We start from the raw sequence: 21,874 nt of genomic DNA, 5'->3' as shown, positions 1-21,874 counted from the left end.
GTGGGATTCAGAGCAGGATGTATTGTGTCCTGAGTTTGGAACTGGAAACAATCTGTCAGGTTCTGGAGCTCAGAATAGACTTTGTCATTGGGGAAAATTCTGAAGGGTATCTAAAAAGGTACACTAGGTGACATCATGATCATCTACAAACCCGAAGAGGATCCAAGCATAGAACAATGAACCTGCCACTGTCTAATATGAAAAATTCAGTGATGTAGTTATTTTTGTCTGTAAGGAATAAAACAATGTTTTTTTATTTTTAATATTTTGTCTGAATGAATTGGTGAGTTGGAGCTGGATTGATGTAATATAGTTTCATGCCTCAACAGGTATAGAGCTCCATACTTCAGAGTTGTGATGGCACCACTGTTAGGATGAACTTTAGCACTTCAAGTTCACTTTGGGTATTCTCCACCTCTTTCTCCCTTAATGTGTACAAGATAAAAGGAATGAATGTCTCATTAATGCATTCTCAAGTTATTTTGGTTTAGCCTCATTGTTTTTTGCTCTAGGGTTTTTATCAAATAATAATAGAACTTGAGTTTTACGGTTTCTCTTTCATTTCAACTAAATTAAATTTTGTTTATTTTATGAATAATATGGGGCCTATAAAGTTTATATCTATCATTGACACAGATTTAAAGAACCTCATTCTTCTTGGGCATGGAACTATGGCAATTCAGCTCTTTCTTTTCCTAGAAAAGTGCTGAACCAGAAAAATCAGGAGTATATGTATAAAGTTCATTAATCATGATGTGCTCAAAAGCCCTAGTTGCCCGAGCAATCTTTTCCTGCATTCTCTCACCCTTTTTACTGATACATGATAGGGAAACAAAAGATTTCATAATTACTCTAGTTCCTAAACATCCTGATTGTCAAGAGGAACCCTGTCATGAAGACCCTCACGGCTGACCAGCTCAAGGATGGTATTTAAATCTAGCTCTCTGAACTGGTAGCAGGTCTACATGGGATCAGGTCCTTCTCTCTCTCTCTCTCTCTCTCTGTGTGTGTGTGTGTGTGTGTGTGTGTGTGTATGTGTGTGTGTGTGTTAGTAAAGTGCCACATCATGGAGGGATAAGAGAGCACTGAATCACCACACCAGGTTCTGGGATTTTAGTTTTTCTTATGTGTGCTCTAGAAGTCTGGAAAATGAATACTAGTTGTTTGCAGCTCCAAACAGGGAATTTATGACAAAACAGTTCATACACATTATTACTGGCACACAGTCTTATTGTGGTATATAAAGTCCTATTTTTATTTCCAGTCCCCAGGCATACATTATTGCAGTTGCTAGCCATTTTAACTCTGTTGTTAAAATTGTAAGGGAAAGCTCATTTGTCTTTGACCATGATTTTTATTGTAAAAAAATAATGAGATTCCTTTATATTATGTTAAGATCACAATAAATGATTGCAGATATTTTAATATGCAATGAGGCCAATTACATTAAGGAAGAAAACAAAGTCAGCATTAATAAAGTTGTTGAAAATGTTTCCCGAGAAAGTATTAATATCCAAAATATATAAAGAACTTTTACAACTCAATAGCATGAAATCAAATAACCCTATGAAAAAAATGAGCAAAGGACCTTAATAGACACAAATGGTGAAAAAGTATGTGAAAAGATGTTCGATATCACTAATAATCAGGAAAACACAAATGAAAAGCACCAAGAGATTCACCTCCTATCTGTTGGAATGGCTATTATCAAAAGTGTTGGTGAGGTTGTGAAGAAAAGGAAGCCTTGGTACACTCTTAGTGAGATGTAATTGGTATAGGCTTTATGGAAAATAGTATGGAGTTTTGTTTAATAATTTTAAATAGGATTACCATATAGTTCTGCAACCCTTCTGATGGGTATGTACCCAAAGGAACTGAAATCAGAAACTTGAAGAAATATCTGCATTTGCATTTGTATTGAAAAACTATGTACAATAACCAACATATGGAAACAACATAAATGTCCATCAGTAGATAAAAGGGTAAAGAAAATGTGTTATATACACATAATGGGTTATTTTATTGAGTTTTAAAGAAACAAGGAAAATCTGCCATTGGCAACAACTTTGATTGACAGGGAGGACATTATGCTAAGTGGAATAAGCCAGACACATGGAGACATGTGCCACATAATCCCACTTACATGTGAAATTTAAAGTGGCCAGACTCATAGAAGTAGAGAGTAGAACTACAGTTGCCAGGGACCGGAGGGAGGGAGAAATGGGGAGATGGTACTCAAAGTTCCAATTATATGTAGGGGTCAGGATGTTGCTAAACACATTACAATGCACAGGTAATCCTTCTCCTAAAAAAGAAGTATCTTATTCAAAATGTCAATAGTGCTGAATTTGAGAATCTTTCATTCAGAAAGACAAAGGTTTGGAATGAAAGATCACTAGAGCCTCACTCATAATATGTTCTAATCATTGAAGGAAGTTAGCAGGGAGCAGTGAGACCAAGGTAGTGTTAGGGGCTGGATGACAACTGAAGCCAGACCTCCTGAGCTGCCTTTGCCTAGTGAGGACATCAGAATCTGTTTCTATGCTTTGCAGGTCCTGATATCATGTGTGGACACATAAGGGCTCTGGTGGTACTGACACCAAGATAAACAAACTCATGTGAAACTGATGTATAAACTAGAATGCCAATATTTTGCCTTATAACTAGAAATATAATCGTTGAATACACTGGACACTTGAATCATCAGGATAACATCTTCCTGCAGGGACATTGACAGGGATAAGTGTGTAATAATTAGATTTCTTTTGGAGCATATATAGTCAGCCCTTCCTATCTGTGAATCTCCAGATTCAACCCAGCCTTGCATAAAAATGTTTAAAAATAAAATTGTGTCTGTGAACATGTACAGACCTCTTTTCTTGTCATTTCCCCCTAAATAATACAGTATAACGATTCACATTGCATTTATAAGTATTATAAGTAATCTAATGATAATTTAAAATATAATATTAGGGTGTGCTTAGGTTATTTGTGGATACTATACATTTTTCTATAAGAAACTGGAGTGTCTGAGAATTTTGGCCCTAGAACTAGTGTCCCATGGATTCTAAGGGAGGATTATAATCAGAGAAATGGAGCTGGCTGTGCCAGAGGCATCCTCCATGAAAGGTTTTGTCTGTGGGTCCACTAATAATTAAATACACCTGTGAGAGGGCCAGGATATCATTGATGGGTGAGGGGGAGGCTCAGTGGAAAGAATTCTAAACCCTTCACCCAAGGTGCCATTAGGACAGCTCTACTTTTATTGGTTTTAGTTATTGGCATTTTGTTTAAGATTTCATCAGGGAAAAAATGGTTCTACTATTGACAAAGTTACAAAATTCTCTGTGCAACCCACACTGACCTAAGCCCTTCCTTTCCACACTATTGAGTGCTTTCTGATTGCCTGGCCTTTCCCTAGTGCTCCAGGCTGAGTCCTGCCTTAGTCCCAACAGCCTCCTCCAGACATGGCCCTGTGGAAACAATCAGTACAAATTTAGCTTCCTAAACTTTACTACCCTGCTGGGGTTGCCATGTGTCCCCCACACTAGATGCTAAAGACATAACTTCTAGTGCCCCAGTGAACATAGCCTTATTTGGAAATAGGTTCTTGGCAGATTAAGATGATCATTCTAATGCAGCATAACCATGCCTGTATAAATAAGGTGAAATCTGGACACAGAGACAAACATGCACACAGGGAGAATTTTGTGCAGAGATGAAGGCAGTGATGGGGTTGATCCATCTATAAACAAAAACACCAAAGAGCCAGAGAGGCCCCAGCAGTTGGCAGAAAGGCCCCAGACAGATTCTCCCTCACAGCCCTTAGAAAGTACCAACCCTGCTGACACCTCCATCTCCAGAAATAGGAGAGAAAATAGTTCAGTTGTTGAAACCACCATTCAGTTGTGGAACTTTGCTATGACAACCCTAGGAAACTAATTCCACATTCCATCTCTGGGATTAGTTCCAGGCTTTATCAATTACACACTGGTAGCTCATATCTGTGATTATTTTTTCCAAAAGATTAGCTCATTCATCAGGTTTTTTGTTGTTATTACTGTTGTTTGTTTATTAGCTTCACTCTAACTTGTCAGCCTGTTTTCAAAATTCTTGTGGGGATATAGAATATGTGTCTCACAAATTCCTCCTTGTATTGTCAACAAAGCATCATACAACATTTTTTTCCCCTCTATCTCTAAAATGGTGGACTGGGAGAAACAAGGATAAATCCAAATAGTTAGGTCACAATGGGCTCAGAGTACTGTATAAATAAGGTCACCTTAGCTTACTCTTGTCAGAAGCAGGTACTATTATAATTACCATGATTTCAAGGGAACAAGAGGATCAGAAACAACTTAGTCATTTAATATCACTGGTCTTAAATTGGGGAATGAGTTGAGAAAACAGACCTTGACAACAGCCAGCAGTTCAAATAAGTTGGTGCAAGATGAATACATTTCTAATTATCAATTTCCATGCAAAAGTAGTTAAGGCAATAAATGCTGGCACCCTGAGCTGAAGCCTTATTTGCATTGTTTTCCAAGACTCTTGGCAGTTTTGCAAATCTTTGGGAGCTTAAAAACAACAGAAAGTTACAGCACAAGGAATTTTTAGGTCCCTCATGCTGGGACTTGAAAACTCACTTACAGTGTTAAACCTGCCTCTCCAAGTACTTCAGTAAGTCCACAAACAAACTCAAGAAGTTTCCTCTAGGCCCTCTTGTCAAGGAAACACAAATCTTTACACTACTCCTTTCAGAGTTTTGTGTCTAAAGGTTAACTCCATCCATCACATTCTTCAGAAGCCTTAGAATCATCTTCTTTCACACTTTGTCATAATCAAGCCATTTCCAAGTTCCATCACTTTTTTGTACCTAAAGTACTATTAAATCTATACACTTCTGACTGTTGCCACCGGGTTCCCAGCAAACATCACAATTTTTCACTTTTAGGATAGTAATAACATCCTAGATGCACTCCTTTATTCCTTCTCACTATATTCGGAGCCTTCCAAGATACTGAAGGCCAAATAAATCTGGTTGCATTCCACTTTCCTCCAGATCCCAAACCCAGTTCAGTTGAATCTGTTGATTCAGTCAAGTATTTATTCAGTTCCTAGGCTTGCAGGAGAAGGAGAGAACAACGAAAACAGCACAGTTCTTGACTCCATGGAGCTTAGCCTGGAAGTAAGGTGAAGGAGTGGAAGAGGAAAGACAGTAATCAAAGAATCACGTAAATTTTGTAAAAGAGAAAATTACAACAGGCACAAATGCCAAGGAGATGTACAAGGGCTATCATAACATATCAAAGGAAATGATCTCATCAGGAAGGCTTTCTGCAGGAATTGATGATCCTGAGGATTAAGCCAGGGGAGGGGTAATAGCCTGCTAGACAGACTAGAAATTGTATAAAAAATATCTGTTGCATGAGGGAGCAAGGCTTTTTGGAGAAAAATAGAACAAAGAAAAAGACTATGGTTAATGCAGATAGAAGAAGGAATGTTTAAAGCCAGCATTTTCTCACATGAAGGTTTTGGATCTCTATTCTAGGAGCAATGGGAAGATGATGAAGGACAGTTTGACAGGCAAGTGTTGGCTATTGAATATTGAATAGGAGGAATTTGATCATGTTTGATTTTTGAAAAGATCTCTGTGCTTGGCAGGGCATTTCAGGAATGTTCTCTATCATCTACTTGTAGCTATCATAAAATCAGATAAATTGTTGGTATCAGCGATGGTGAGAGGAGGTGGAACATACCGATTTTCTTTTTAGCACTAACTCTGTACCTAGCAGCAGCCTTGGGACTTTATGTAGCTGAACTCTTGAAGGAGGGAAAGGAATTGTTCTGGCTTTTAGTCTTTGGCTAAGGTTGATCTTTTGAAAATGATTTTTGTGTCATAATTTCAGAATCACCTTCAGCAGCATCTCTCAAATATCTGATAACCACAAACCAATTAAAAGCAAATACTGGTCATTGCTTCAGGTAGATATATTTTTTTAAAAAAACATCACAAATTGGGAATATATGTTAAATAATTTGAATTTTAAAATTAAATATCATTAAAATAAATCATAAAAATTTAAATTATAGTGTTTAAAATATTTAAAAAACATAAAAATATAAAAAATATGATCTCATTCAATGAGTGGGACAATGTTTTAACTTTCACCAGGAGGAGGGCAGCCATAAATCAGCTTTTCTTTTCTTACTTTTTATTTCTACCTAATTAGAAATGCCTAATTCACAGCAATATATTATCTAGGATGGTTGCAATTGTTTGGTGGCCCTGTCTGTGCTCAGAACTGGACACAATAAAATGCTGAAGATTCAAAAGTAGAACTTGGGAGATAGCAGAAACTATTATCACTGATTAACTCATTGGTTGTGCACAGTCCTGGATATTACAAAACATTTAGTTCAAATATTTAGTTATGGTTTTACATTTTCTCATAGCACATGACTAACTTGTTCCACACACACACATGATATCCATGATTCCTCCACATTGAAGTTCAACCCTTCTCTTGAAGTTCCATTTCAGAAAGGATTTGTGCCAATAGCAACTGTTCCTGTTCTGTGTTCCTACTGAGCATCATTTCATAAACCCTGATCCTCTTCTATAAGACATTTGGAAGTCATGTAGCTTTCCCTATATTTGCTATAAGCAAGTCAAATTTGAATGATGATTTTGTGGGGTTATTTTGTTTCTTCTTTTAGTGACTGAACTTATTATTTTTGTACAAAAAAACCCCATTATTTAACAGTCATTCTGAGGCATCTTAATTGGTTTATGAGTTAGGGAACTGTATTTGCAAATGATGCAAAATTTGTCAGTAGTATTTTTTTTTAACAATACTTGACAAAGCAGTATAACAGAAAATACACCAGATACAGTAGAAGCAAATATTCAATAAAATGCAGTCTTTGTGTATACATTATTTTACTTCCAACTCACGTTTCATTATCAGCTACTGCAAAATTCTCATTTGTCTCAGAACATTCATTGTACTAGAATTCTTTTCCCTCTTCAGGTTTATCCTGTTCTGAGTTGTCATATTTAGATTTTGTTTTTATCACTACTTTTATGCATCGGTGCACCATGTTTGAACCAGTAATCTGTTTTCATCATTTAGGAATGTAATGCATCAAAACAATAATGAGAAAAAATATAAAATGAATAACAGAAAATATTATATGCCATCAACATAAAAATATATTAGCCAAGGTATGTTGGATCTACTAACGGAATGTAAACCAAGATAATTTGATTTACTTAATCCTTTAGTATAGAAAGATCATTTAAGAATATAACCATTATTATAAATAAAAAATTTGTTAAAGTTTTAATTTCTATATTTTTAATGTAAAACATTATGTGAAATAAATTAATTTTGTATTTTTAAAAAATACCAAACTGTTAATCTACCTGTGAACAACTTGACAGATTTCTAGGGCCTTCTAGTTGAAGCTTGTAGTCAGAGTCTAAACTGGAGGGAATATAGTGGGCACTCTCCTCCACTGTTCACATCTCCTCTCCAGAACTGAGCTGATAAGCTGGTCAGCAGCTATAGCTCTCAGCTGAATCCCTTTGAGGGAATTGTCCTTAGCTGAAGAAAGCCACTTTGTCCATGGTCACAGCCCTTTGAAGATCAGCCCCATCCAGTGACTGGAGGATGTTAGAGTATAAGCTCTAATTCCCTTACCTCAATTTGGGACAATTTGAAGGCTCACATCATCTCCAGACCTCCATATGGATGGGCTGAGATCTTTTTTGCAACTGCATCACAGTTTAACATTTTCCTCTCCCTGACCCTGAATTGATCCCTACATACCCCCAACCCTGCCACTAGGTGATATTCCTGAGAATATGCCCAATAAATTTCTTGTACAAAAATCTTCTAAGCGAACCTGACACATGACACAGGGACAGACAGCTCCCCTGACATCTCTACCACCTCTAGCAGAATTATAAGATGACTTCAATGGAAGGTAAGCCTTTCATCTCACAATTGAAAGTATGAATTAAAATTCAATTGGAACAATGAGAGGATTATAAGGATTTTAAATCCACACTGAGTTTCAAAGGGGCCTAATAAAGAGTCGCTCTATTCCTAGCCTCAATCCTGCTTTGATGGAAACATTTTGCTGTCGTTTAAATAGTGTAAGGTCGATGGGAAACCAAAATATCTTTTTTTAACTGATAGAGGTGATATTGGGGAATGTGTCTTTCTAATCCTGAATATAAAACCTAGACAGGCTTCCCCACCCATTTAGAAGAAGTTCATCCTTCTAGGAGCATGGCTTGCTTCTGGAGAAGGGGAAACCCGGGCTTCATGGAGGAATAACTCCAAAGAGGTGGTGAAGAGGGGGAGGTTTCCAAAATCTCCCAAAACCACTAGCGTGGGACACGGGGTGGTGAGAGGTGCGGAGTAATATCAATGTCCTTCTGCATGGGAGGAAATATTCACCCCCAAACTTACCAGTGACTGCTACCAAAATGTACTCTAGTAGGCAGTTAAAAATTTAATAGACTTTTTGTTTTCAAAATAATTTTAGGTTTACAAAAAAAGTTGATCAGACAGTACAGAGTTCTCACATTACCCGCCTTCCCCACTAAGCAGCTTATTTACATTATTTATATTTGTATTAGTGTAGTACATTTGTTATATCGATGTATCAATATTGATACATTATTATTAGCTAATGTTCACAATTTAAGGTTCACCTTTGTGATGTACCTTCTGTGTTTTGACAAATGTGAAATGATGTGTGTCTGTCACTACAGCATCATACAGAGTAGTTTCACTCTTCTAACCCCCGCCCCCACCCCTGAGTTCTAGCTATTGCTCCTTCCCTTTCCTGAACCTCTGGCAACCACTGATCTTTGTAGTGTTTGTAGTGTTTCTTTTCCAAAATGTCCAATTGTTGGAATTCTACAGTATGTAGCCTTTTCTGATTGACTTTTTAAAAGAAGCTTAACAATATACATTTGAGGTTCCTCCATGTATTTCTGTGGTTTGATAACTCATTTCTTTGTATCACTAAATAATATTCCAATCCTAGGAAGTTTGGGTTAAAAAAAGGTCTTAGGCTATAAGTACCTACAAGGGAGGAAAGTAAATATAAAGAGAGGATAAAGGGAGAAAAATTAGAGGTTAAGAGCACTGAAGACATTCTATTGACTGCATTTTAAAACTTTCTAAACCAATACCTTAAGTATATATGATAAAGAGTGTATAACTCACTAACATATACAATTTAAGTGTACAATTTGATGCATTTTACACGTATATCTTTACATTCAAATGATTACCACCCACCTGTGGGGCTTGAACCTTGGAGATTCCCTTGTGTCACTTCCCATGGTATTATTGCTCATCCAGATGTGAGCACTCTTCTGATTTCTATCACTATAAAGTAATTTCACTATTTTTGCCTATTATGTAAATGGAATGATTCCATGTAGTCTTGTGTGGCTGGCTTCTTTTGCTCATCATTATGTCTCTGAGAATCATCAGTGGTTCATCCACTTGGTTAATTTGCAGTGCAGCATCCCATTGGTAAATGTACCACAAATTATTTATCCATTCTGTTGATGGACAGTTGAATTGTTTCAAACTTTTTACTCTAATGAGTTAATTTTCTATGAGTACTTTTTTGAGGGACATATACACTCTTTTCTGACATATGTCTAGGAATTTCACTACTCAGTCATATGTAGATAATGTGAAGAATTTTCCAAAGTTTTTAAATCATTTTTATTGACAGCAGAAATATTTAAAAGTATTAGTTTCACATTTTTTTCAACTTTGATGTTTTCTGTTTTTTTAAATGTTAGCAATTCTGATGAGGCGGCAGTAATATACCATTGTGATTTCCTTTTGCCCAGTGAGGACTGATTTCAGTAATCTTTTCATGCCTATTTATTATTTGGATACTCTTTTTGTATGTTCCTATCCATGACTTTTGCTGATTTTTAAAAATTGGTATTGTGTGTATGTGTATGTACATATAGAATATAAGAATATACAATATGTGAGGATATATAATATAAAGGTATATGAAATATAAGATAATAAGAGGATATTTTGTATATACATATAAATATACATGTATATATAAGAGGATTTTTTTATAAGCACACATTTCCCAGCCTCTTGATTGCCTATTTACTTTTTTTTTATTATAATCCTTATTACACATATAGAGCACTATTTTTGTATCTCTGTACATACAGTATGTTCATGCCAACTTATGCCATTATACATGTAGTCTTTTTTTGCATTAAAATTCTTAATACACATATATACCATAATTTTTCATATCCCTGTTTGTATATAAAGTATGTTGGCCCCAAATTTAAATCTTCATACATGTATTTTGTATAAGGATGACCATCGCTTCTACCATCCTTGTTAATCCCCTTCCCCCTTTCTTTCCCTCCCACCCCTCTTCCCTATCTAGAATTAATCTAATCTTCCCATGCTCTCCCTCCCTACCCTACTATGAGCCACCCCCCTTATCTCAGAGAAAACATTCAGCATTTGTTTTTTGGGGATTAGCTAACTTCACTTAGCATTATCTCCTCCAATGCCATCCATTTACCTGTAAATGCCATGATTTTGTTCTTTTTTAGTGCTGTGCAATATTCCATTGTGTATAAATGCCACATTTTTTTTTATCCTTTCATCCACTGAGGGACATCTAGGTTGGCTCCACAGTTTAGCTATTGTGAATTGTGTTGCTATAAACATTGATGTAGCTGTGTCTCTGTAGTATGATGTTTTGTAGTCCTTTGGGTATAGTCTGAGAAGAGGAATAGCTGGGCCAAATGGTGGTTCCATTCTCAGATTTCCAAGGAATCTCCATACTGCTTTCCAAATTGGCTACACCAATTTGCAGTCCCACCAGCAATGTATGAGTGTACCTTTTCCCCACATCCTTGCCAACACTTGTTGTTGCTTTGCTTCATAATAGCTGCCATTCTGACTGGAGTAAGATGATATCTTAGAGTAGTTTTGCTTTGCATTTCTCTGATGGCTAGAGATGATGAGCATTTTTTCATATATTTGTTGATTGATTGTATTTCCTCTTCTGAGAAGTGTCTGTTCAGGTCCTTCGCCCATTTATTGATTGGATTATTTTTTTGTGTGTGCTTAGTTTGTTGAATTGTTTATATACCCTAGAGATTAGTGCTCTATCTGATGTGTGAGGGGTAAAAATTTGCTCCCAGAATGTATATTCTCTGTTCACCTCACAGATTGTTTATTTTGCTGAGAAAAAACTTTTTAGTTTGAGTCCATCCCATTTGTTGATTCTTGGTTTTAATTTTTGTGCTATAGGAGTCTTATTAAGGAAGTTGGGGCCTAGTCCCACATGATGAAGATTAGGGCCTATTTTTTTTTCTATTAGACTCAGGGTCTATGGTTTAATTCCTAGATCCTTGATCCATTTTGAGTTAACTTTTGTGCATGGTGAGAGATAGGGGTTCAATTTTATTTTGTTGCATATGGATTTCCAGTTTTCCCAGCACCATTTGTTTAAGAGGCTATCTTTTCTCCAGTGCATGTTTTTGGAACCTTTGTCTAATATAAGATAATTGTAATTTTGTGGGTTAGTCTCTGTGTCCAGTGTTCTGTACCATTGGTATACTGGCCGGTTTTGGCGCCAATACCATGCTATTTTTGTTACTATTGCTCTGTATATTTTAAGGTCTGATATAATGATACCACTTGTTTCACTCTTCCTGCTTAGAATTGCTTTAGCTATTCTGGGTCTCTTATTTTTCCAGATGAATTTCATGATTGCTTTTTCTATTTCTATGAGGAATGCCATTGGGATTTTGATTGTAATTGCATTAAATCTGTATAGTGCTTTTGGTAGTATGGTCATTTTGATAATATTAATTCTGCCTATCCATGAGCAAGGTAGATCTTTCCATCTTCTAAGGTCTTCTTTGATTTCTCTCTTTAGGGTTCTGTAGTTTTCATTGTATAGATCCTTCACCTCTTTGTTGATTCCCAGGTATCTTATTTTTTTTTTGAGGCTATTGTGAATGGGGTATTTTTCCTTATTTCCTTCTCAGAGGAGTTGTCACTAATATACAATAATGCCTTTGATTTAAGGGTGTTGATTGCCGCAGTCTGGCTGGGCACAAATAACCTAGCTGCCATGAAGCACTTGTAGGTTCAAACAGCAACTCTTTATTCCCGAACTCCACCAGCACCCTACACATACTCTCCAGGAACACTCTCACCCTCCACCGGGTGCTAGTTTAAATTCTTTTTTTCCTATACTTATTCCTTTAATTTCTTTCATCTGTCTGATTGCTCTGACTAGTGCTAGCTCTGACTTGCAAGAACTATGTTGAACAGAAGTGGTGAGGGGGCATCCCTGTCTTGTGCCATATTTTAGGGGAAATGCCTTCAATTTTTCTCTGTTTAAAATGATGTTGGCCTGAGGCTTAGCGTAGATAGCCTTTACAATGCTGAGATATGTTCCTGTTATCCGTAGTTTTTCTAGTGTTTTGAACATAAAAGTGTGCTGTAGTTTGTCAAATGCTTTTTCTGCATCTATTGAGATGATCATGATTCTTATCTTTAAGTCTATTGATGTGATGAATTACATTTATTGATTTCCTTGCATCCCTGCGGTGAATCCTACTTGATGATGGTGTACAATCTTTTTGATATGTTTTTGTATTCGATTTGCTAGAATTTTATTGAGAACTTTTACATCTACGTTCATTAGAGACATTGGTCTGAAGTTTTCATTCTTTGAAGTGTCTTTGTCTGGTTTTGGAATCAGGGTGATATTGGCCTCACAGAATGAGTTTGGATGAACTCCTTCTTCCTCTATTTCCTGAAATAGATTGAAGAGTATTGGTATTAGTTCTTCTTTAAAGGTCTTGTAAAACTTGCTATATATCCATCTGGTCCTGGGCTTTTCTTGGTTGGTAGGTTTTTGATGACTTCTTCTATTTCCTCACTTGATATTAGTCTGTTTAAGCTGTGTATATCTTCCTGACTCAATTTGGGAGATCATATGACTTAAGGAATTTATCAATGCCTTTTCACTGTCTTCTATTTTATTGGAGTATAAGATTTCAAAATAATTTCTAATTATCTTCTGAATTTCTGTAGTGTCTGTTGTGATATTGCTTTTTTTAATCACATATTCTGGTAATTTGAGTTCTCTCTCTCCTTCTCTTCATTAGCATGGCTAAGGATCTGTCAATTTTATTTATTTTTTTCAAAGAACCAATTTAGTTTTGTCAATTTTTTCAATTGTTTCTTTTGTTTCGATTTCATTGATTTCAGCTCTGATTTTAATTATTTCATGCCTCCTCCTGCTTTTGCTGCTGATTTGTTCTTTTTCTAGGGCTTTGAGGTGTAGTGTGAGGTCATTTATTTGTTGACTTTTTCTTCTTTTAAAGAATGAACTCCATGCAATGAATTTTCCTCTTAGTACTGCTTTCATAGTGTCCCAGAGATTTTGATATGTTGTGTCAGTGTTCTCATTCTCTAAGAATTTTTTAATCTCCTCCTTTATGTCTTCTGTAACCCATTATTCATTCAGTAGCATATTATTCATTCTCCATGTGATGCAGAAATTTTTATTCTTTATTTTGTCATTGATTTCCAATTTCATTCCATTATGATCTAATAAAATGCATGGTAGTGTCTCTACTCCTTTGTATTGGCTAAGAGTTGCCCTGTGGCATAGTATATGGTCTATTTTTGAGAAGGATCCATGTGCTGCTGAGAAGAAAGTGTATCCACTTGATGCAGGTTGAAATATTCTATATTTGTCAGTTTAGTCTAAATTATTAATTGTGTTATTGAGCTCTATAGTTTCTTTATCCAACTTTTATTTGGAAGATATGTCCAATGGTGAGAGAGGTGTGTTAAAGTCACCCAAGATTATTGCGTTGTGGTCAATTTGACTCTTGAACTTGAGAAGAGTTTTTTTTGATGAACATAGCTGCACCATTGTTTAGGGCATATAAATTTATGATTGTTATGTCTTGTTGATATATGGTTCCCTTGATGTAGGGAACTGTAATGCCCATCTTTATCCTGTTTAATTAACTTTGCCTTGAATTCTACTTTATTTGATACAAGGATGGAAACCCCTGCTTGCTTCCACAGTCCATGTGAGTGGTATGCTTTTTCCCAACCTTTCACCTTCAGTCTGCACATGTCTTTTCCTAAAAGATGAGTCTCCTGTAGGCATCACATTGTTGGATCTCTTTGTTTAATCCAATCAGCTAGCCTATGTCTTTTGATTGGTGAGTTTAAGCCATTAACATTTTGGGTTACTATTGAGACATGGTTTGTATTTTCAGCCATATTTGTTTATTTTTGTTATTTAACTTGACTTGGTTTTCCTCTTAGATTAGTTTTTCCTTTAGTGTACTCCTCCCTCTGTTGATTTTCATTGTAGTTTTTCATTTCCTCTTCATGAAATATTTTGACAAGGATGTTTTGTAGTGCTGGTTTTCTAGCTGTAAATTCTTTTAACTTTTGTTTACCATGGAAGGTTTTTATTTAATCTTCAAACCTGAAGCTAGTTTTGCTGTATACAAGATTCTTGGTTTGCACCCATTATCTTTCAGAGCTTGAAATATGTTGTTCCAGGATATTCTGGCTTTCAGGGTCTGTGTTGAAAAATCTGCCATTATCCTAATTGGTTTACCCCTATATATAATCTGATTCCTTTCTCTTGTGGCTTTTAAAATTCTCTCCTTATTCTGTATGTTGGGCATTTTCATTATAATGTGTCTTGGTGTGGATCAGTTGTGATTTTTACACATTCAGCATCCTGTAGGCTTCTTGGATTTGCATTTTGGTTTCATTCTTCATGTCTGGAAAGTTTTCTGATATTATTTCATTGAACATATTGTTTATTCCTTTGGTTTGGACCTTTATGCTTTCCTCTATCCCAATAACTCTTAAATTTGGTCTTTTTATGCCATCCCATATTTCTTGGAAGTTCTGCTCATGGTTTCTTATCATTTTTGCTGTGCTGTCTACATTCTTTACTAGAGGATATACTTTGCCTCGTTGTCTGATGTCCTATCTTCTAAATGGTCTACTCTGTTAATGATACTCTCATTTGAGTTTTTTATTTGGTTTATTATTTCTATCATTTCAAGGATTTCTGTTTTGTTTGTTTGTTTGTTTTTGTATAACCTCTATCTCCCTGTAGAGGTGATCTTTTGCTTCTTGGATTTGTTTATGTAACTCATTGTCAAAGTGATCTTTCACTGTCTGTATCTGTTGTCTAATGTCTTCCTTAAGATTCCAGAATATCTGAATCATGTATATCCTGAAATCTTTATCTGTCATTTTTTCTATTGTAGATGTTAATTCTCCTAATGATGTGTTGTCTTGAATTGTCTGTGGTACTTTATGTTCTTGTCATGTTGCTTGCCTTTGTTTCCTGCTCTGTGGGACTGATATGTTATTGTTTTTACCCTATAGATTTGTAGTGCTCTTGTATAGTTTCAAGATCACTCCTTCATGGGGAAGGAGAATGTTAACAGTTCCCAATATCAACAATACATCACCTATGAGCGAATTTTTGTTATTAAGACATTTATAGTTAGCCTTTATGTCTAGAAATGTTGGAATCAATTATTACTTAAAATATAATCAGTAGTTTCATAAGAGGCATACAGTTTCTGGTGGCAGATAGAGAACTGGGGGTCGGGCGTAGGACGTTATGTAAGGGGGAAAGATGTGAGGGTACAGGGTTAATATATCTTAGCAACTTTGGAGAAGAACTCTGATGAAGAGGTTAATGGCAAGATAATAGACAGCAGGTAGTTTAGGGAAGACAAGTAAGTTGGAGTACCGTAGAATGCATAAAATCAAACACATATATGTATTTAGAAAATTACACGAAGTAAAAATAGTAAAAATTAAGAGGTTGAAAGTGGAAGAGAGGGAGGGAGAAAAGTAAACAGGAAAGAAAGAGAGAGTGAGAAAGAAAATAAGAAAAAAAGGGGGGGCTTATGCAATTCCTCTATATTATATTATTCTGGTGACTCAGTTCTTAAAGTCCTATTTCATGCTAAGTTCTTGATTTCACATATGTTGGGGTTGTGAGGACCAGAGGAGGAAGGGTAGAGGAGAAAGAAAGAGGATAGAATGGATGAGAAGAGGACAACAACAACAACAAACAACTCTTAGAATTCTGTTTTCTTTTCTTCCAGTAGGTGGCATTGTCTATTCCAAGCTTGAGTCTCTGCCCTGGAGCCTCCCTGTTCTTAGTCTCTCTGAGTTGGAAACCAGGTGCCTGTTCAGTCGCAGTTCTGCATTGACAGCCCCGTGCCCCAAAAGATGGTGAGAAAGGTTTTGAGTTATCACAGCTGCGGGTGGGAGAGTCGGAACCCATTTTTTACTGGTCCATTATAGTTGTACATAATGATGGGATTTGTTGTTACATATTTGTACATGTACACAGTATAACAACAAAATTTGGCCAATATCACTCTCCAGCATTCCCCCATCTCCTTCCACCTTTCTGTCCCTTTCCTGTACTGATCCCTCTTTGATTTTCATGAGATCTGACCCCACCTTTCCCTTTTTTCTCTCTAGCTTCTGCATATGGGAGAAAACACAAACCTTAAACTTCTAACTTATTTTGCTTAACATGATGGTCCCTAATTCCATCCATTTTCCTGAAAATGACATAATTTCATTTTTCTTTATGGCTGAATAGAATTTCATTATGTATACATATATACCATATTTTCTTTATCCATTCATCTTTTGATGGACACCTAAGCTGGTTCCATAGTTAGGCTATTGTGGATTGCGCGGCCATAAACATGAGTATACATGTATCATTGTAGATGAACTTTTTAAAATTAATGTTCTATTTAGCAAAAGTTTCCTTTGATGGTTAGGGGTTTGGAGGTCTTAATTTTTTTATTATTATTTTTTTAATTTTTATTTATTTATTTTTTGGCTGAAACTCGGTACAATAGCTCATGCCTACAATTCCAGCTATTTGGGAGGTTGAGGCAGGAGGACTGCAATTTTGAGGCCAACCTGGGCAACTTTGCAAGACTCTGTCTCAAAATTTAAAACAAAGAAACAAACGAATAAAACTTTGCTTATCTCCAAGATAATGAAAATATTCTTCTATATTTTCTTCTAGGAGTTTTATTCATTTAGTTTTCACAACTCAATTTATTTTTTATTGTATGGAATGGGATAGGGTTATGATTAATTTTTCCAGATAGATATCCCATTGTTCTGGCACCACTTATTTTTTTCATTGAATATCCCTTTCCTTATCTGAACTGAAGTGGTGCCTAAATCAAGTAACTGTAGGACCATGTGTATATTTCTGTATTTCTGGTCCTTCTTATCCTGTTCAATTATTCATTTTTATATTTTGAGGTAATATTATATTGTTGTATTTACTGTGTTTTTTTTTTTTTTTAGTAAGTCTTGAAATCTGGCAATTTAAACCCTCAACTTTGATTTCCCTTTTCCAAATTGTCTTAGCTATTCTGGTTTCTTTGCATGGCCATCTGAATTTTAAAATCAGCTTCTCAGTTTTCATAAATAATAAACTAGAATTCTGGTTGGGATTTCATTAAATTTATAGATCAATTTTTAGGAGATCTAAATCTTAATACTATTGAGCCATCCAATTTATAAATGTCGTATTTCTCTTAATGTTTTCCTTAATTTCTCTTAGCAATAATTTTTAGTTTTCAGTGTAGAGCTCTTGTGCATATTTTGTTAGATTTATTTCTAGAAATCTGGCAATTCTTGATGCTAGCATAAATAGTATTAGATTAAAATTCAGTTCTCCAATTTTTTTAGTGTGTAAAATATATAAAAATTGATTTCTGCATATCAACTTTATATCCAATATCCTTGCTAAATTCACTTATTAATTCAAATAGGGTTTTTTTGGGTAGATTTTTTTGATGTTTACATATAAAATCATGCCATTTGCAAGTAAAAGCAGTTTAACCTGTTGCTTTCTCTTATTAGTTCCCTATGATTGCTGTGATAAATTACCAAAAATTGGGTGACTTAAGACAACAGAAATTCATTTTCTCACAATTGTAGATTACAAGTTTGAAATTGAGGTGTTGGCAGGGTCACGCTCCATCTGGAGGCTCAGAGGAGAACTTGTTACCTCTGACTTGCAGTTTTTTTTTTTTTCCATTTTCTGACTGCTGTGGCATTCATTGGCACACAGCCTCCTCGCTACAATCTCCTCCTGTCTTCTCACCTCCTCCTAGGTGTGTCAGTGTTATCCCTTTCTTTGCCTCTGTGATGACATTTTGGGGACCATCCAAATAACCAGGATAATCTCTGCATCTCAAGATTCTTGGAATTTTCAAATATCCTCTATCCAAATAAGATAACATTTTCAAGGTCCAGGGTTTAGAACTTAACGTGTTTGAATGGTCAATATTCAATCCACTACACTTTTCAATTTTGTTCTTTTGATTTCTTTTCTTTCTTTCTTTTTATTGCACTACCTTGGAATAATAATGAGGAAAATTGAATAGAAGATCATCTTATTCCTGACTATGGGGAGAATGTGTATAATATTTATTATGGTTGGAATCCAAAAGCCATGTTTTATAAAGTCTTGGTTGGCAGTTTGTGGAACTATTGAGAGGTGATGGAACCTAGTGAAAGGAAGTGAGGTCATGGGGGTAGTGCCCTTAGAAGGATATTGGATCTTAACCCCTTCCTCTCTGTCTCTTTGCTTCTCAGCTGCCATGAGTGAGTATCTCTGTTCTACCAATGCTCCCTGCCATGATGTTCTGCCTCACTGCAGGCCCAAAGCAATGGGGTCAAGTGACCATGGACTGAAATCCCTTATACCATGAGCCCAAATAAATCTTTCTTCTTTATAAATTGGTTATTCTTGGGTATTTTGTCACAGCAGTGTACAGCTAACACAATATTTTACTATGTTATTAAATTAATAAATATTTCTATTGTCCATATCCAATTTTTTTTTACTTTGAATGGACCTTAGGTTTAATTAAATCCTCATTTTTCATATGCAGAAATGATCATATTTTTCAAGTATATTTAATTAACAAAATTCATTATGTTTATTGATCTTCAAGTGTTAAACTAAGCTCATATGCCTGAAATGATATAAATTAGTAAAAATTCATGCATTTTATGTGTTTATGAATTTAATTTTTAACAGTTTGCTCAGGGTTTTTATTACTGTATAATTTTTTTCCATAATGGTCTAAAAATGAACTGGGGAAGTTTTTTCTGTTTTCTGCAAAGAGTTTGTTCATAATTGGTATCATTTTTCACTAAAAGTTTTATAGAACTCACCATTGAAGTCATCTGAACCTGGAATTTTTTTTGTGGGGAGGTTTTTAAATAACAGATTAAATTTATTTAGCAAATGTTAAGACAATTCAATTTTGGATGTATGTGCTAATTTAATAAGTTGTGTTTTTAAGAAATTTGTCCATTTCATGTAGGTGGGCAAATTTGTTGGTATAAATTATTCCCGATATTTCATTTTTTCTAATGTCTGTGAGGTTTGTAGAGAATTATTTGACTTACTATTGCTAAATACTAAAGGAAAGAGGGATATATGATTATGATAAAAGGATCATGACATGAAGCCATGATAATTCTTACCATTTATCTAAAAATTCTCTATTGAGCTTTCTACCTTCATTCATTTTTGCTCTTATAACTTTTGTCCTGGAATTTTCTTTGGGCTTAGTTTGCTGATTTTTTTCCTTTTTGCTTTTAATGATAAAAGGTTCTACTTCATCTTAAATATATGATTAAATCTATTCATTTCCCTCTAGATACTGTCTTGTTTTTAACTAGGTTTGTCAAATGTTTTATTAGCACATTATTATATGTAGTAACAACATTCATTTTGACATAATTATATGCATGAAATATAATATACTCCATTTCAGTTCTCTAGTACTTCCGCTTTCTCTCTCTACCTTCTCCTCCTGATTTCCTTCCTCTACTCTATTGGTCTTCCCTCTATCTATTTATTGTTTATTTTAATTGGTGCTTTATAGATATACCTAAAGGTGAAATTCATGTGGGATATTCACATATGTACATAGAATAATTTGGTCAAGTTCATTCCATAGTTCCTTCCTTTTCCCATCCCCCTTGGTCTTCCTGGAACATCGTCTTCTATTCCATGCATCTTCCCTCTATTCTTATGGGATTTTCCCACACTTTTGCCTTTATTTTAAACTTTAACTTCCACATATAAAAGAAACATTTAGCCCTTGACTTTCTGAGTCTAGTTTATCAGTTTATTTTATTTAACACGATGATAATGTTCTCCAGTCCCATTCACTTACCAGGAAATGCCATGATTTCATTCTTCTTTGTAGCTGAGTAAAGCTCCAAATCACATTTTCTTTATCCATTCATTTTCTGATGGGTACCTGGGCTGATTCCATAACTTGGCTATTGTGAATTGCATTGCTATAAACATTGAAGTGCCTGTATCACTATAGTATGTTGGTTTTATTTCTTTTGGATAAATACTAAGATGATAGCTGGATCATATGTGGTGGTTCTATTCCGACTGTTTTGAGAAAATTCCATACTGCTTTCAAAAGTGGTTGCACTGATTTGCAGTCCCACCAAAAATGTTTGAGTGTACCTTTACCCCATATCCTCACTAGCGTTTATTATTTGTATTCTTGATGATTGCCATTTTAATTGAAGTGAGATAAAATCTCAATGTAGTTTCAATTTGTATTTCCTTTATTGCTAGGAATGTTAAACATTTTCTCATGCATTTATTGGCCATTTGCATTTCTTTTTTTGAGAAATATATGTTTAGTTATTTTTCACATTTATTGATTTTTTTTGTATATGGGGAGTTTTTTGTTACCAGTTTTTTGACATGTTGAATTTTCATTATAACTTATTTCAGAACATTTACTAATTTCCTTTATGATAAGCTCTTGACCCATGGATTATTTTTAAGAGTGGTGCTTTATTTCTAAATATTTAAAGATGTTTAAAATTTATCTTTCTATTGATTTTTTTCTTTATTTATTTTTATGTGGTGCTGAGGATTGAACCCACTGCTTTGCATGTGATAGACGAGCGCTTTACCACTGAGCCACAACCCCAGCCCTCTATTGAGTTTTAATTTAATTCCATTTCAGTCATAAAAGATACCCTGTATGATATTTATCCTTTCAAATTTGTTGAGACTTCCTTTGTGGATTCTTTCTTTCTTTCTTTCTTTCTTTCTTTTTTTTTGAGAGAGAGAGAGAATTTTTTTAATATTTATTTTTTAGTTCTCAGTGGACACAACATCTTTATTTTATTTTTATGTGGTGTCGAGGATCGAACCCAGCGCCCCACGCATGCCAGGTGAGCGCAATACCGCTTGAGTCACATCCCCAGCCCCTTTGTGGATTCTTAATCCATTCTTCAAAAGGATATGTGTTCTGTTATTATTGAACATAGCATTTTATAAATTTCAGTTTGGTCAATTTGATTATTTTTATTGTTGAAATCTCCTGTATCCTTACTGTAATTTTGTCTGTACTTTATGTTTATATGCATGTATGTATGTTTTTGAGAAAGGTATATGTGCATTTCCACCTGTCATTTCGAATTTGCCTTTTTCTACTTTTTGCTAATTTTTCCTTCATGTATTTGAATCTATGTTATTATGTGCACATAGTTTCAGGATTACAGATTCATACCATGATCTTTTTATCATTATCACACATTCTCCTTTCCTTTAGTACTTATCATCTTAAAGTATACTGTTGTTATTAGTATAGTCAAGTAGCTGTCTTTGGTCTATATTTTTAATGTTTATTTTTTTTAAATTCCTTTACTTGAAG

Source organism: Marmota flaviventris, chromosome 12 (genome assembly GCF_047511675.1).
Source record: "Marmota flaviventris isolate mMarFla1 chromosome 12, mMarFla1.hap1, whole genome shotgun sequence".
Taxonomy (NCBI): domain Eukaryota; kingdom Metazoa; phylum Chordata; class Mammalia; order Rodentia; family Sciuridae; genus Marmota; species Marmota flaviventris.
Note: the sequence above shows the minus strand (reverse complement) of the source record.